Below are 8,977 nucleotides of genomic sequence, written 5' to 3'. Positions count from 1 at the left end.
AAAATGATGGATTGCTGTATGGAATAGCGCTGCAGGTAGCTGATGTTGACAAAGGGACTTTCTTTTTTCCATGTTAAAAGGGTGACATAGTACAATATGTCTCCTGTGCTATACTGGTACAGTGGTACCTCGGGTTACAGACACTTCAGGTTACGCGATTTCGGGTTGCGCACCACGCCAAACCTGGAAGTACCGGAACGGGTTACTTCCGGGTTTCGGCACTCACGCATGTGCAGAAGTGCTAAATCGCACTTTGCACATGTACAGAAGTGCCGAATCGTGACCTGCATGTGCGCAGATGCGGTGCTGCATGTTGCGAACAGTGTGGGTTGTGAATGTGTCTCCTGCACGGATCATATCCGCAACCCAAGGTTCCACTGTACAATGGAAAAAGCTCGGAAGGCAAGAAAAAAATGTATTTCATCCTCCACTCTGAAATATTGCATTTTTATTTCTTGAAAATTGTATTTTTACATAACTTTGCAAGTACAATTGGAAAAAGAGACTCCTCCACCCTCCCTCAGGCATTTGTGGCATCCATCTGTCCTGAAAGACAATGGAGTAAGCCTCCAGAGGTAAAGTCAAACCACTGTGTTAGCAGCACTGAAGTGACCTCCATGGGACGCAAGCCTGGGTAATGTGTATGGAGGTCCTGGGCTGCTCAGATGACAAGATGCCCCTCTTGGCCTCACTGATGTGGTCCAAAGGAAAGCAGGGCAATATGTTTGTCATCAGCCTGGCTGCAGGAGTTACTAGAAAATGTACAAGGTGCCATCCAGCTGTCTTAGGGTCCCCACTCAAGATTTGTGTAAGGTTTACTCCTTAGACTTTTCTTCTCCCAAAGATATCCTGCAAGGCAATGGAGGTTTAGGATCAAAGTTTTTCTTCTCCTAGATAGGCCATCCTCTCAGGTTGATGAGCCCCATCTGCCCCTCTACAGCACATGCAGAAACCACCTTCTTAACATTTGGATCCACTACTGCCTTCATCTGCTCAATCCACCAGAACAGGCAACAATTTTAGCAAAACAGCTGGAGGGTTGAGTTTGGCCACCACTGACATAGGCAGAGCCTAACTAAGGGAGCCTAACTAACTGAGGAGGTCACACTTACATTTCCTCTGCTTAGGGTCCCCCCCCCCCTCTGGAGTTTTGCCAATGAAAACCCACTCTTTAACACTTAGTTGGAGCAAACAACAATCTGTGGAAAATCCGAATAGATGATTGCTCCGATTGAGCACTAAAGAGTGGGTTTTCACAGGCAAAACTCTGAGGCAACAAATAGTAATGCTTGGACATGTGCCTGGAAAGAGTGGGGCAAAAAGTAAGTGTGGATAAGCCCTAAGTCTAACATGGCACCTTCTAGATTACTCTGGCTCTAGTAAAGGAGTGGTAGGAAGTTAGTAGGATTTCATCCCCCACCCCCCCCGGGTGCGGCTCTCAGCATTTCCTCTGAAACTTTTTCTCCAAGTAAGGATTTGGGAGAGGATGGTTCCTATAATTCAGGATCACCCTGGTAGCATACACACACTGAGTCAATGTCAGCTCCATCTAGTTCAGCATTGTCTACACTGATTGGCATCATTTCCCCAGGGTCTCAGAGAGCCCTGTCTTGAGTTGTCAGGGCCTGAAGTTAGAACCTTTCACATGGGAAGCTTGCATGATTACAAAATTAAGTTATGTTTGTTGTCTTACTGTCAGGCTTTAGGGAATCGGCTTCCTCCCCCCTGTGGCAGTAGATAAGCAGAACAAAGGAAAAGGAGTCTTCTTACCAGTTAGAAACTTCAATAATAACAGTAAGACAACAAAGAACCCATCTCCTAGAAATAGTGATGCTCCCAATTAAGAATCCCACCCCCTTATGTCCCTGTTAATCCACGTCACTTCTACGTTTTGTAATCTGAGTTTGTACCCTCTGTAGTTTGTGATCTTTCTGTTCTGCCACTTTCTCCACTCTGCTTGACCTTGGGGAGAGCAGATGGATGCTTTCCAGAGACAGTGAATCTGTTAACTCTCTCTCTCTCCCAGTGCATCTTCTCCTAGCTGTTCCCCATCCAGTACTTCCCAGCTTCTGCCTTCTGAACTATGTCCCTCTGCAAACCACTGTTCCAAATCTATACTGTCCTCCTGCTCCTGGGAAGATTCAGGATCTGGATCAGGAGCAGGGGGAGGGGGCGGGGGAGGGGAGGCTCCTACCATTCCTCCTCAGCACGGTCTCTGACACTTACAGAGCACCACATTTTCTCATTTCTTTTCCAACAGTGCAACATGAGCAGAATTCATTAGTCTAAGGAGTAGTGAAGAGGACTTACACTAACTCTCGCCTAGCTTACTCAGCTATATGTGGGGCAGGGCACATCTCAGATTAGCTGCTCCCATATAGTATGTGCAATTAAATGTGGTCACCCTGATTCTCACACCAAAACACTGAGGCCCCAGGCGTACTTTTTATTTTTTGCTGTGGTGTAAACAAGTCCCTGTATTCAGCACCAGCGTCTGGGTGGATTGAGATTGTGCAAATCCTGCAAAAGCGACAGCCAGTGATGTCAACTTTGACTGAGTCAAGTGCCCTTGGAGGATGCTCCAGTTTCTCTTCCTTCGATAATTTTGGTAAGGAAATATCTGAAATGAGGACACTGTTTATAACCAGATGATGCTAGGACGTATGGAGTGGAATTTTCAGGAGTATTAGGTTTTACCTCTCCTTATATTTTAACAATATATTGAAGGAGAGCTAAATAAGATTCTTCTTTGCTTCTTGCCGATGTTATAAGAATTTTAAGGTCATATATAAAGAAATTACATGTTCATAACTGCATATATAAACCACATGTCTGAAACTCCACAGATTAGGTCCTGAACAAATTGACCTCAAATATTTCTCTGCAAGGTCAAAGTGGGAAATGTCTCCATTGTCTCTTTCCTCACAAATCCTGTCCTCACAAATCCTGTCTTAAGGGCACAATCAAGATATGAACAGGGTGTGAGCCTGTGACCTGTGACCTAGATTCAGGAATTAAGTAGTTATAATAACAAAAGAGTGGCCAAAACCCAGATAATGCAAACAGGTAACTTGCCAGACAGGATATAAACAACACACTCAGATTTCTGTTGTAGACCGCCTTTTCTGTGATGTAGGTATGATGGATCTGAGGGGTGGTGTTGGGCAACACCCCTTCTGTGATGTATGCATGATGTTTCTGGGGGTGGTCTTGGACTCCAGGGCGGGGAATTTAAAATGTTTATAAAAGGGCAGGCACACCTTTGTTCTGGGTCCTCCTCCTCTCTCCTGTGTGTGGGGGAGCACCCTGTTGCAACAGTTAATAAAGATCAGGCTTACTAGCTGCTTTGCTTCTCAATATTCTCTGGTTGGTCTCTGTTATTTTCTCCTACCGATAGAGAACCTACAAAAGGACTCTATATGGGCTCTTGGGTACCCCATAATTGTAGATACAATAAAACAATGTAATTTGTCAGCCATTCAGAATATACGTATATTTCTCTCTCAAACTGCTCCGTCAGGACCATTCTGGAAGTTCATTCTACATACTGTACCATTCATTATGGTCAAACCTATACCCTCTCCCTTAAACAATTGATTATTATCATTATTGCTTCAGTTAGAACAGTAATCCACTTGGCCTCATCAGCATCAGCATCCTCATGTCTATCATTCATTACCATATGAATTCACAGTAATAAGTGATTTCTTTGTGGTGATTGCTTCTTTGTAAAGTCTGCCAGAGCTACACAGCCCAGGCTGAAGAGGAGGAACCAAATCTGTAAACTAATCTCTGTATAACATATTGATTGTGTTCTCTATGCCTTTTTATGACCTTGCAAAGAAAGCAGGCAAAGGGCTTTTCTAAATCTGTTTGTGCCATTGGTGCACAATCTGGTTATGGGAACCCTTGTACAGACACTTGGTTAATTGTGCAAGCCTTTTTGTGTCTTACATGATCACAGTTTTCCTCTTGCACCAGTAATCCAGAAGCAACTAGAGAAATCCCTTCTCAAAATTCTCATACTGGCATAATGTCCAGGGCTGCTTTACACATCACATTTCTCCATACTCATCTGAATTTCTAAAAGTGTTCACCTGAATACATAAAGCACAAACCTTGTTGTTGGCATCTGTTTGTCTTGGGAGAGAGTGAAAGAGTGTACCTTTGGGGTGAAGTCAAACAGTCGGAAGGTTGCAGAGCCTGCTGTGACTGTAGGGAGAGAGATACAGGAGAGACAGGTTTTGTTGCAGCTGGGGCAGATGAAGGCATTTGGTTGTGCTGCTGCAGATACACCATGGTGTTTCTTCTCTCTGCACTCCTCCCAGCTGTTATTCCACCTCTGGTCACTGCTATGGATGCTGGCCTGACTGTCTGTCTCCAGCCACTGTGGTCATCTGCAAGGGATTCTCACATGTTGGGGTTAATGTTGCCAGCCTTCACGTCACATTTGCAGATATCTTTGTAACACAGAGTTGGTCTGCCAATGGGCCTGGTGCCTGAAGCCAGCTCCTCACAGAGCACGTCCTTGGGGACCCTGCCATCTTCCATTCTGTGGATGTAATCAAGCCAGCATAGACACTTCTGAGACAGGAGTGTAAACCTGCTGGGAATGTGGGCTTGGGAGAGCACAGCTTTGTTTGAAACTCTGTCCTGCCACGTGATACCCTAAATCTTCCTGATGTAGCACAGAAGTGCTAATGCAACAAGGACATATATCAAAGAGGTACATTTGTCAGGGAGTCACTGTTGTAGTGATAATAATTTTGGGTTTAGGAGTGCAGTGGATTGGAGCTCACTGGATTTCCCCCCAAGTTATACTTAGAACATACCCACTAAAAGTAAGGGAACTGAGTTAGTGGTGTCCAATATTTTCAATGGGTTAACCCTGAATAGGGCTAACACTGGATAGAACCCAATGGGTTACATTGAATCAGTCATCATCTCGCAGAATTTGTCTAGCTTGAGCTTCTTGTCGAATACACTGGGTGGCAAACCCAAGTTTGTTCCTGCATAATGTGTGAAAAAGCCCTTGGGCATAGGTGCCACCAGCTGGGAAACAGGCCTCCCTCAGAATCTGAACAGAAGCCTCACAAGACTAACTAGCTCACTGATCTTGAGACCACACATCATTGGGTAGAGTTGCCTCATTTTGACAGGGGATTTTTAAACCCCATGTAAAAAACGTTCACCAGATGCTCCTGCTGTTGTCTGCATAGGACCACATTTCTAAGGATATGTCTGTACCAACTCATTTTTGCCTGATCTGTTACTGAAAGTAGCACAAGGAGGGGCTGGATCAAATTAAGCACTGCATACATTTTTATATCTATTGCCCACTTGCTCAAAGCATAGTTCAGTAGCAGAAAGTGTCCTGGGAAGAGGAATTGTTTGTTAAACCACTCTGGCAAGTGTAGTTCTGTGAGGTGAATAGGGCTCTCTTCACAACTCTCAGCACCCTTAACAAACTACAGCTCCCAGAATTCAATGGGGGAAGCCATGACGGCTGAAAGGGGTATTGTACTGCTTTAAATGCATTGTGTGAATGTGACCTTAGATGCTTTCCTTTGATGGAATTACCAAAGTGAGTCCCCGCAGGAGCATGTGTGCTGGGAGGCATCTGTCACTTAATGCCACCAGGATATCTGCTTAAAAAACAACAACATACCCTTAGAGCATCCTGAAAGATGTGGCTTGAGACTAGGCCTGTACACTTGCAAGGAAGCACGTCCCATTGAACTCAGTGGGGCTTATTCCGAGTCAGATGTGTTTACAACTGGGCTGAGTGATTTTACACTGATGTTTATTTTCAAATGTTTTTGGTCTGTGTTGAAGACTAGCGGCTTTTATTCTTCTTTACTGTTGTTGTTGATTCTAAAAATAATTGTGCCTGAAGGAGGAAAATAGTTAAAAGAGGCGACAGGGTGAAATACAGAGGGAGGGAGGGAGAGAAATAGAGCAGGCACAAAATCAATTGGCCTGCTCAGCAAGAAAGGGAGAGTTTTTACCCTAATCTGTTCCGTTAGCATAACAAGAGACAAGCTAGAGGAATTGTTAATAACAGCACAAGAGGTTGTTTAAGTCAAGCATGTGTTTCAGCTCCACGGGTTGATTAATCTTGTCACCATTTTTGTTGTTCGGAAAACTTTTCACTGGAGTGGCAGAGAGGGGAGAAGGGTGGGGGGTGGGGTAAAGGATCAGAATAGCAGCGCCTCCGCCTTCAAACCTGTGTCTACCCTTACTTCTGCCTGGATTAGTCGGCATAAAGCTGTTTTCTACAGCCGCGGCCCTCAATGGCAAGTTAAATTTAGACAGATTGTGAGGAGTGGAGAACATGGGCCTGAGAAAGGAGATCTGGCTCCAGCCCTGACCCACTCTTTGTTCTGGCATAGTGGTCACCTGCCAGAAAGCACAATGCGCCAGCCTCCATCCCTCCTTCCCGGATTCAACCTGACCTTTGGAACCCTCTCTGATTGGCTAAGATCATGTTTGAGTTGTTGCTGGGGAGGCCCTCAGAAAAACAACAACCTCGAAGCCGCCGCCCTCCCAAGTCCTTTCTCCTTTCCTTTTGAAAGGATGTGTGTGTGTGTAAAGGGATAGAGAATCAGCCCCATTAAAAATGCAAAGGCGTGACAAAGGGAAGGTCACTTCTTTGGCGAGGATCTGTGGCCAGGTCTAATGAGGACTGCATGTCGCATCCCTTGCAGGAAATTGAAGATGAAGGAAAGGAGGGGAAGTTCTCAGAGTATTTTTTAAAGTTGTCAAAAGTCATCCTTAAAAGTAATAAGAAGGCACTAAACCCCAGAGTGTCTGAATTTTACATTCTGTTCCCTCCCGCCTCCAGCCAACAACAACAAAAACAACCCAGTACCTGATTTGCTAAGATTGCTTAACACCCAGCTTTCTTCAGCAGAGGTTTTCTAGCTGGGAAGAATTGTAATGGCACACAACTTTGTTCAGATGTCCTCCTGGGACTGCAGCTCTAAACAGTCCTGCAGAAACAAAAATGACATCACGGGTGTTATTTGGTGGGTCATTGTGCTCTATGCAAATTGTCTTCCCCTCTTCCCGGCTTGGGGATAAAGACGTAGTGCTTTCCCTTCAGCCCCCACAAATGACCAACTTTCTCTCTCTTTCTATACAAGGCAGAACTGACCCTCCGAGGTAAATAAATGCCATTCATGTCTCGGTTTAATTTTATGTTAATTTTCACTTTTGTAACTTTGGCTCCTTGTCAGCATCGCTTAAATGGGCTTTGTGTATCTTTTTGTTTTCACTTCAGCCCTTGATCCAGAGCAGTTTCCTCCATCAGGCTTGTAACCCAACACTAGTTGTATGCTTTAAGTGAGATTTTTATTTGTCTGGACTTCTGGGGCTGCTGCTGGAAGCAACACGGTTGAGAAGAGGAAGCAGCAGCTCTTTGCTCAATTTTAAGCAGAAACAAAGGCATATCCCGTCGTATGTTAGCAAAACATTGGCTTTCTATATTTCAACTGCAAATGCAGAAACTTTGTATTCTTTCTTCATTGTTTACCATTTGAGACTGATACTTAGTCACACCCACACTATACATTTAAAGCACTTGTATACCACATTACCACTCATGGCTTCCCCCAAAGAATCCTGGGAATTGTGATTTGTTAACAACAACAATTTGTATCCCAACAACACTAAGCACCCTTTACAAACTACAGTTCCCAGGATGTGGTTGTGTGTGTTGTTGTTGCTGTTTCCCCCCCCCCGAACGCCACGAGTCCTTTACACATATTGTTGCATGCCACCCCAATCTCCATGTGGTGTGAGATTCCATGGTTTCCAGGCGCTCACCCAGGAGTCATGTTTCCTTCAGAATGAGGCACAAAGGAGACTGTGGTGTCTTTATGATATATGGCTTATTTTCACATATGTACAACCTGAGCCTATGATGGAGGGGTTCACAGCATTAACACCACAAGAGGGTCTTGCTTCCCACATAGCCAAAGCCTTGGATTCAAACAGAAACCAAACATTCATTTGACTTTATTGGTTCCTGGCTTGCTGCTTTTGCTTCTAGCTCACATCACTTCAACTCTCTGCTCTCCACTTCACCTTTGTCTTTCTAACTACCCACAAGTTGGGGGGGGGCCCTCACCCATTTGGTGTCTCGCATAGAGCCCCTTCCTTTGTTCCCCTTAATGGTCCATCACCTCACAAGGGAACTAGCTTGGCTATTCCAGGAATTAAAAGGTGTTCCAGGCTTTCAAGACTAACCCCTAATATGGTATGAATGTCACAAGCCCCTTTCCATCAATGGCTTCTGTTTCTGCTACAACCTCCCTTCCATTGCTTAGTAATATGTACACAGCCCAAGCTGCCAATTAGGAAGGTATTGATTCAAATTTTGCCTCTGCCACTGGATAGGCTTAGACAAGTCACATGTTCTTGGCTCAACCTCCCGTCAGCAACAATACTGATCAGTTTACATGATTGTTGGAGGGGTTACACCAAGCCAATGTATGTAAAATGCTCTGAACACTCTGAAGTCCTGTGCAACTGATAATAACTATAATAATCATTGTCCAACATTTTATTAAAGTAAATTGAAAGCACCATATGACTGTACATTGTCTTGATGTTTATAATTCCAGAGCATAACAAACACTGGCCATTTCCCCATAGATCTATTTGGCTGGTTTACACATGTTCTTTTAAAATATGTTAGTTTTATCATTAGTATGATAGACCCAACACTCAGCTATGCAGCTGCAAATAAAATGTTTTAAATGTGTTGTAAAGTGCAATACACAAATGTGACAACAGATGGCGACAGTGAGCTATGCCAAATTCAATGTATTTTTCAAAACTTAAAAAAAAAATTCCACAGAGTTTTTTATATGTGCATATATTCCACCCTTATCTTCTGTATCTATTCTAATAAAGTTGGCACACCCCTCTTTTTCTGGTTCTTTGCCATTGTTATTTTGACAGCTGTCAGTAA

The 8,977-nt window shown here is 44.1% G+C and overlaps 1 long non-coding RNA gene across 1 annotated transcript; it reads right to left on the bottom strand.

The window, feature by feature from the left end:
• Positions 1–436: 436 nt before the first annotated feature.
• LOC310703914 lies at positions 437–4,879 on the bottom strand. Its single transcript, XR_014524465.1, has 2 exons — positions 4,166–4,879; positions 437–849 (listed from the first exon to the last, which is right to left on the bottom strand). It is a non-coding gene; the product is annotated as an uncharacterized lncRNA (long non-coding RNA).
• Positions 4,880–8,977: the final 4,098 nt, after the last annotated feature.

Source organism: Podarcis liolepis (genome assembly GCF_965112155.1).
Source record: "Podarcis liolepis genome assembly, chromosome: 3".
NCBI lineage: Eukaryota > Metazoa > Chordata > Lepidosauria > Squamata > Lacertidae > Podarcis > Podarcis liolepis.
Note: the sequence above shows the minus strand (reverse complement) of the source record. Positions and strands in the feature narration are given on the sequence as shown.